The sequence below is a fragment of the Anguilla rostrata genome, unplaced genomic scaffold (genome assembly GCF_018555375.3).
Source record: "Anguilla rostrata isolate EN2019 unplaced genomic scaffold, ASM1855537v3 scaf0860, whole genome shotgun sequence".
Classification (NCBI taxonomy): Eukaryota; Metazoa; Chordata; class Actinopteri; order Anguilliformes; family Anguillidae; genus Anguilla; species Anguilla rostrata.
Window position 1 is genome coordinate 1 of NW_026986251.1, and position 9,135 is coordinate 9,135.

The following is a 9,135-nucleotide window of genomic DNA, read 5'->3' on the forward strand; positions in this document are numbered from 1 at the left end:
AGAACGTTTGTGGATTATGGCTATCCTTGTGTGAATTTGTACAGTCTGATGAGCGTGTACTGTTTAGCATTTTCGGTTTGCTATCTATGTAAAACAGTGGCTGTGACAAAGGGTGCGGTGGCGTATAAGTGTAAACGTATCAGAGATGCATGTGAAATATGGCCAGTGTATGTACTCACGTCCATCCAACTGACAAAAGAATCAGCAAGCCCGTAGAATTATAACTCTCTAGGTCGCAACTTGTGTAGCCTTCTGTCCTGCTCCGTTGTCTGTTATTTCGTGGAGATGCACTTTTAGTGTTTGTAAGGTTTATAAGGCATTTTGATAGGCTTATCTGCAGGTAGGAATCCTCTTCGCTGTTTTTGCTAAACTAGAACCGGAAAACATGATAGTGGAGAATAGGAGCAGACGCATATGTCCCAGCAGGTTTTGCATATGAGAAAATAACAACAGTGTGAGAGAAATTAGGGTGAAATTATTAAATTTCGGAGTTGAAACAATATGTTTTTTAGCAGAATGGCATGTAGGTGAAAGTTGACATGATCACGGAGTATAGTGCGAAGTAATGGAGTGACCATGAGCGAGCTTATATTCCTTATCGAACGGTATATAAACAGTCGCTATAAAGTGCCAGCTGTTAAAGTGGGGGTTAAGTAACACGTGAAATCTATTGCACTGCTATGTTTTTTTCATGTTCAGTACTAGTACTGATCATGTTTTTAAATGTAATATTTTAATGGGTAGTTGCAGAACGTACATACATAGTAATTGTTTGTATGTGGCTGGATAGAGAACAGGGCGAGGTAACATGATGTAGAAATGTGGCGTTTGCTGATAAGAAGGTTTTGTACAGTAGCCAAGTGAAGAAATGTAGTTAGTAGAAATGGCACAGCTGTGAACTGGTGTAACCTTTTGATAAAAGTATTACATTTGCCATCATGAAATGCATATGGGTGGCCATGAGTGAGTTTTGGTAAAGAAAATATAAGCGTAAGAGAACGTTAGTGTAAAAGAGGAATTATCTGCCTGAGAACGAGGCGGGATTCAATCGTTCAACCGGAGGTTTACCAGTCTGTCACTTTGTTAGGGCAGCACCATGACATAGATATGCAATGCGTGAAATATCATTAGCAAACCTGTCCGTGGTTTTAAAGAAGAACACAGGCGAGTTAGCCAGAAGAGCTCCCGTTGAATCCATATGGCTTTGCAATATTGTAGCCGGTTAACAATTGAACGTGCAGATGGTACGTCATAATACAGTTTGGGGAACGGCCGGTAGATATGGTGCAAAAGCAATAATTGAGAAGTAGTAGACAATTATTAGTGAGGGTAAAAGCAGGTTAAAGAAACACATTCCTAGCTGGGCTTGAACTTCCAACCCTGTGTTCCCAAACCTGTAACCTTACCCACTAGGCCACAGGCGGGCTAGCTGTTTGTACTCAAATGTTTCAGAGTAAAAAGGTATGGGTATTTTGCGTGTGTATGCAAGTTTTTCATAGGGTCGTGTAGGTGAAGATTTGGCGGGTGTCTGTAAAATGTCCAATGGGAAGACATGTTATTAGTGGGATAGGCGGCAGGAAAAATAAGATGAGAAGATGAAGAAGAAGAAGGAGAAAACGTAAAATCCCCTTAGTTTGGGGCTTTATGTGTGGACATGTGAAGGTGTTTATGACATCTGTCTGTTGAAATGGGGTCAGAATGTACAGAATTTAATGTTTTTAATGGCTGAGTGTCTGTGGCTGTTGTGGTTATTTCTGTGGGGAACCCTGAAAAGTGCCAAACTCTCGGTGCTGTATAGGTATGGGGCATGCCTCCACCAAGGCGTAACTTGGTGGGATGGCATACCTACCATCCCAATACCTGTCAATTTTGTTTTCTTTTTTGTGATGGTCATAATTTAGAAGCAAACAAATTTTGCTCAGAGGGGGTATACTCATTTGCAACATGGCTTTTTATAATGTTGGTTAAAAAACATGCTTTCCTGTTTAGCATTGCAGTATTGCAGTGTTGCTGAAACACTACATAATATCTTTTTTATTTGTAAAGCGATAAAGCTGGATTTCCATTTTTCAGAGAGGGTGTACTCCTTCATGATGTGCACTGTAACATTGCTGTGTCCCAAGCATGGTGCCCTAAAATTGGGGGGATTGTGTATAAAAAGGGCTGTAATTCATACACTGTTCACCTGATATGCATGTAAATACTTTTTTTATTACAAATCTCTAATTGTGGAGTACAGAGGAAAATCAATAATGATGGGTCTTTGTCCCAAACATTATGGAGGGCACTGTATCCCTAATAATATTTAAATGCGTTTAATTTCATATTGTTTGTTCTCTGCAGGTTTCTGCCTCTGCTGCTGACGTTGAGAGGTCCTTAACTTTGCCTGACAGTCCTCGATTGATTGTTCTCGGTATGCATGTGTATGTTAATTAAACTTTTCCTTGACCATGTGGCCACACCACAGGCCTTCCCTGTCCTCACTGCTATGCTATGTGTCAACCCCATCCCAACCTGTTCTCTCCCCTACAGAACTCGCCTCCGCAGGCGAGGACCCCGTGGCGACGGAACCTCTCCAAACTTCGCTATCCCTCACTGACCCCCCTGTGACGACTTCACGGTCGCAGGAGGGCTATGGAACTGCCAGTCTGCTACGCGGAAGGCTGACTTCATTTCAGCCTACGCGTCCCTCTTCTCCCTACATTTCCTTGCCCTCTCTGAGACCTGGATCACACCAGGCAACACTGCAACCCCTGCAGCCCTCTCCTCCTCCTTCTCCTTCTCTCACGCCCTCCGCCCGTCTGGCCGTGGTGGGGGCACAGGTTTGCTGATCTCTCCCTCTTGGAAATTCTCTGTTCTCCCCCTTTCTCACCTCTCCATCTCTACCTTTGAATACCACTCTGTCTCAATCACCTATCCTGTTATCTTGTACATTGTTGTTATCTATCGCCCTCCAGGGCCCCTGGGAAGCTTCCTCGATGAGCTCAACACCCTGCTCAGCTCCTTCCCAGAGAATGGTGTAGAGGGGAGTCAAACTGGGACCCAGAAAAGGCTGGCATTTGAACGGGCCTGCAGGCTGGGACTCATCCTGTACTTCAAAGAACCCAGAGCCGTGTGATAAAACAATAAGTTACTTGGACTTCCTCGGGATAAGCAGGCCATTTGGCTCTCTGGAATGTTGCCATCTGGACACATCTAAGATAAGGGGAACTAGTCTCTTTGTCTATGGTTGTGGGGTATGTGTGTTCGGGCCATTAAGGGTAAAAAGATCATCAGGCCTCTGGACAAATGGTGGGGCAACTACGCTTGACAGTTCCACAGTGCCGTTATGTGGGCCCCTCTATCATTACACTTTTTATTTATTTTCTGGATCTGGACTCTAAACCATCTGTTTATCATATTTACAAACCCCGGAAAACCTTACAAACCATGCACGTGTTTTCATTATATTACTGTATTATGCCTTATGTAATAATAACATGGATTGCATGTAAAATGCTTCAACAAAAGGGTATTTTCATGACAACTGCACCATAATATTACATCCCCTGGACATGTTTGGCATATTCAGGAAAATTCCAGAAATGAATGAAAAATGTTTCATACCCAATAAAATTTAATAAAACATATTTTAAATTGTATCCAATGCCACAGCGTTCGTTATAGAAGAACTGGTTAATTATTTCTGTGTCGGGAATTCAGATCTATGAGATCGCTATTCGCCCAACGAACTGCGGAAGCGCATTCCGGTGCCCACGCCATCTATCTGGAGGACGTGTACCGCTTATAACGTGTTTCCAATTACACCAAGTTCGTTTTAGATGTACTGGCTAATTATATCTGTCTCGGGAATTTGGATTCATGAGATCGCTAATAGCATTATACTCTGTATTTAAAACGGGTGAGGCACACAACTGCTGCCGATTACAGGTTAGTATTCTATCAATTATTTTGTTTAAATTGTATCCAGTGCCACAGCGTTCGTTATAGAAGAATTCGTGAATTATCTCTGTGTCGGGAATTCAGATTTATGAGATCGCTATTCGCCTAACGAACTGCGGAAGCGCATTCCGGTGCCCACGCGATCTATCAGGAGGACGTGTACCGCTTGCAAATTGTCTCCAATTACACCAAGTTCCTTTTAGATATACTGGCTAATTATATCTGTCTCGGGAATTTGAATTCATGAGATCGCTAATAGCATTATACTCTGTATTTAAAACGGGTGACGCACACAACTGCTGCCGATTACAGGTTAGTATTCTATCAATTATTTTGTTTAAATTGTATCCAGTGCCACAGCGTTCGTTATAGAAGAATTGGTGAATTATTTCTGTATCGGGAATTCAGATTTATGAGATCGCTATTCGCCTAACGAACTGCGGAAGCGCATTCCGGTGCCCACGCGATCTATCTGGAGGACGTGTACCGCTTATAACGTGTTTCCAATTACACCAAGTTCGTTTTAGATGTACTGGCTAATTATATCTGTCTCGGGAATTTGGATTTATGAGATCGCTAATAGCATTATACTCTGTATTTAAAACGGGTGACGCACACAACTGCTGCCGATTACAGGTAAGTATTCTATCAATTATTTTGTTTAAATTGCATCCAGTGCCACAGCGTTCGTTATAGAAGAATTCGTGAATTATTTCTGTGTCGGGAATTCACATTTATGAGATCGCGATTTGCCTAACGAACTGAGGCAGCGCATAACGGTGCCCACGCGATCTATCTGGAGGACGTGTACCGCTTATAACGTGTTTCCAATTACACCAAGTTCGTTTTAGATGTACTGGCTAATTATATCTGTCTCGGGAATTTGGATTTATGAGGTCGCTAATAGCATTATACTCTGTATTTAAAACGGGTGACGCACACAACTGCTGCCGATTACAGGTTAGTATTCTATCAATTATTTTGTTTAAATTGTATCCAATGCCACAGCGTTCATTATAGAAGAACTGGTTAATTATTTCTGTGTCGGGAATTCAGATTTATGAGATCGCTATTCGCCCAACGAACTGCGGAAGCGCATTCCGGTGCCCACGCGATCTATCTGGAGGACGTGTACCGCTTATAACGTGTTTCCAATTACACCAAGTTCGTTTTAGATATACTGGCTAATTAAATCTGTCTCGGGAATTTGAATTTATGAGATCGCTAATAGCATTATACTCTGTATTTAAAACGGGTGACGCACACAACTGCTGCCGATTACAGGTAAGTATTCTATCAATTATTTTGTTTAAATTGCATCCAGTGCCACAGCGTTCGTTATAGAAGAATTGGTGAATTATTTCTGTGTCGGGAATTCAGATTTATGAGATCGCTATTCGCCTAACGAACTGCGGAAGCGCATTCCGGTGCCCACGCCATCTATCTGGAGGACGTGTACCGCTTGTAAATTGTCTCCAATTACACCAAGTTCGTTTTAGATGTACTGGCTAATTATATCTGTCTCGGGAATTTGGATTCATGAGATCGCTAATAGCATTATACTCTGTATTTAAAACGGGTGAGGCACACAACTGCTGCCGATTACAGGTTAGTATTCTATCAATTATTTTGTTTAAATTGCATCCAGTGCCACAGCGTTCGTTATAGAAGAATTCGTGAATTATTTCTGTGTCGGGAATTCAGATTTATGAGATCGCTATTTGCCTAACGAACTGCGGAAGCGCATTCCGGTGCCCACGCAGGTGCTTCTTCGTTAACTGTGGAGCCCAATCGCCTCTTTTATTTGCCCCAGGCATTTAAAAGGCCTCATTATTAATTAAGCTAGCTGCATTCAAAATCCGTTTTAGAAAGACGCTATGTTTTAAAAGGGTGACAGTGCTAGGCAGATGAATTTGTGCTAAGTCTGAAAATGCAGGCATCCATTTCGTGGTGATTTCATTATGGCGTGTGCTATTTACAGCTGCTCTAGACGACCATAAAATAATCCTCCTCTTAAGTTTTTCGGTATCCGAGTCATTTTTACTATTTCCTTTAGCCTACTTAACCAAATAATTACTTGGCAGAAAGCGTAATCAGCTTGCTATATTTGGTAGTCCAGTAGTAGCCTGTGCTAAAACAGTTCGCAACTTCGGCTACCAAGCCATTTGACTAGCTAGCTAACCTTAACCGGCAAACATTCAATCTGTCAAACGTGTTTGGCGGCTTGTCAGTCGTGTACATTCCGTAAATGTCTACCTGGGCCATGCTTCACGCATGTGACAAAGCTACTATAATCCCGATTTTGGGATAAACACTTTTTCAGTTTCACGAAGCGAATTAAGAGTTTCAAGGTTCATTTGCTGAATATACAACACACGATGAAATCACACACAGAATTTAACGAAATTAACCATCTTGGCATTTAGAAGGAACATGTTTTTAGCATTTAAGAGACCGACAAGCTAGGCATTTAAGACAGTGGTTCTCAGAATCGGTTCTGGGGGCTCCTTGCGTATATTGGCTTTTCTCCATTGGTTTTGATGATTTACAAGAAAAAATAATAGCCTAATAATAATTAGAAATTCAACGTAGGCTACATTATTTTTCTTCATGCACCAGGTGGAAAACTTGCCGTACAAAGTGCGTTGTCATATTTACACGCCTGCAGATCAGTTATTAAAATACTTGGTAGATTTGTTCATCACCGCTGAGTGTTAATTTTTGTTCGGTAGAAAGTGATTTGCGAACGATCGGTCACCTAGCGTCACCCAGCAAGTGAACACCACAAACGGCGATGGAGTAGCTAGTAGTAGCAGGCTCATTATCTGACTGGCGAAAACCTACGACGATAACTTGCTCGGTTAACAGATCTACCAGACAGTTATACGAAAATTTGCCTAGTCAAATCACCAGTAGCCTACACATCTCCGATTGATTGACCATCAGTGTAGTCAATGTTCTTCCCCTGTGGTTCATATTGCTAACGCGTGAGCTAACCACGGACAGCCTACCTAGCTCACTGGCAAGCTGATATGCTAGCTAAGCATATTCGTTTTGCTGAGAAACATAAATTGAAGATAACTGAACATAGCCTAATTGTATTTTTAATGTCATACATAACGTGATTACATGACACAGTACAGTCACGGATGGAACTAAACTCCGTAAACATCTGATAATATATTTTAAAACATAACGGCAGACAGTCAGCTAGCCTCGTTCAGGTTGAGAGGCTTTTCCGCACCGGACTGTCAATCAAATTGTAAAATCACAAGACCGCTTAACTCTATGGTTTTGGCTCCAAATCGAGAAAATGGCCGCGCCCGCCATTGAGCTTCAAAACGTGTTTTAGAGACCCACGGAGAGTCAATGGGTGACGTCACAGTAGCTGTGTCCATATTTTTTACAGTCTCTGATCTTAACCCAATCTCTCCTGGTCAACACACTTTCCCCTTACGTCACATCCTTACTAGGGTAGTCTTCCAACTACTCTCGGGAAAGTAATACAGTGCCTCCTAGTGGTCAGAATACACTCAACCTGTAACATCTATTATTGAACACAACAAATTGCATGGTATGAAACGGGAATGAACTATTTTTTCTTGATAAAATCATTGTTTTCATAGAACTTACGACCAGAGATGTTTGCTTAACAACGGTGCGACTAGAACAACAAACCAGAGTGTCTGCATAAGGACGGTCCAATTAGAACTACGAAGCAGAGTTTTGCTTGACAACGGTAAGATAATATGCCCAAACGCCCGCAGAAGAACATTTTTCACGTCCAGCTGATTAAATCTATAAAAATCAATAAATATAAAAGCAAACTCATTGTCATTGTTGGTACACGGCATGAAATTGATGTGAAATTACAGGGAAATTCCTACAGTAATCTGCTGTTTTATTGATATACGGCACATTGCTTAAGACAGAACAGCATTGTGGGCGTTTTGCTCTTAACTGCATAACACCGTTTGAATTTTCAGTAATTAACTGGAAATTGCTATGGATATTGGGAAGCCGTTGGTTAGTAGTGGCGACAGAGAATTTGCTAACAAAGCAATGCCAAGTTTCGAGTGTCACACCTAATAGGCTACGCGAATTTAAAAGTAATTATATCACAATTTGTTCGTTTTTGATTTCCAACAGAATACGTTGATCTGTATTTCACATAAATTTTCTTGTTCTTTTCCAAGGCAACCCTGTACTTTGAGTATTTTTTGTTGCAGCTGGCTAGAGTGTCGCCGGATTGTGCAGGTAGGCTACGTGCGTTTCGAATTCATCAAACTAGTTAGTATCATAACGGCCAATCATTCGCCAGCGATAGCTTAGTATGAAAGCATGTTTACATGTCAGTATTGTGGTCACCAATGCTTAACGAAGTATGCGTTTGTTAGGCATATGAAAGTACATCGAGTCTTCCAACCGCGTTGTTTAAATGCGCCTTTTTTGATTGCTCCCGTTCGTTACAGAAACATGACGCAGTTGGAATGTCATGTATATCGAGAGCATAAAGATAAGAGGAGAGCACAGGTAACTGCAATCGAGTGTGTATCTTGTCATGTAGAATTTTGCAATGTTAGATGCAATGATTTATCCAGTTTAAACTCTCATTTGAAATCTCATATCGGAGAGGGCAGGGCCGTTTCTTGTCCATTTCGTCAGTGTGGGAGAACGTTTTCAGTCGTCTCTTCCTTTATTTCTAATTTTTCCACGGTACACAAGTCTTGTACAGTATCCAGTCTTCTGGGCCATGTAACAGTAGGAACAGAGACGAGACTAACGGCAACCAATGAACAAGTTGAGGATGTTTCAGTGTTGGAGAGGGATTTGACTGACGACGTAACGTAAGTGATGATAACGAGGGAGACCAAGCAGCGGTGCTGCCAGAGAGAGCAGATGAATCCCTTTTCTTGAACAATTTGGCTTTCTTTTATTTAAAGTTGCAGGCAAAACTTTTACTGCCAGCATCAGTCATACAGTCTATTATTGAGGATTTTCAAGCAGTGCATGATATCAGTCAGTCTCATTTACTTCATAAGTTGGACGAAAAGCTGGTATCATTGGATATCTCTGACCGTGAGAGAGAGAGGTTCTTAAATCCGAGGATTTGTTTCGGGCATGCAACACTGGTACCTTGAAAACTGATCAAAGACAAAAAACGGTTTTTAAAAATCAGTTTAGATACATTGA

At 41.5% G+C, this 9,135-nt stretch overlaps 1 long non-coding RNA gene across 1 annotated transcript; it reads left to right on the forward strand.

Annotated features, from left to right (window-relative positions):
* The first annotated feature begins 2,259 nt into the window (after positions 1–2,259).
* LOC135246749 (uncharacterized) lies at positions 2,260–3,585 on the forward strand. Its single transcript, XR_010327890.1, has 3 exons — positions 2,260–2,413; positions 2,533–2,822; positions 2,958–3,585. It is a non-coding gene; the product is annotated as an uncharacterized LOC135246749 (long non-coding RNA).
* The last annotated feature ends 5,550 nt before the right edge of the window (positions 3,586–9,135 follow it).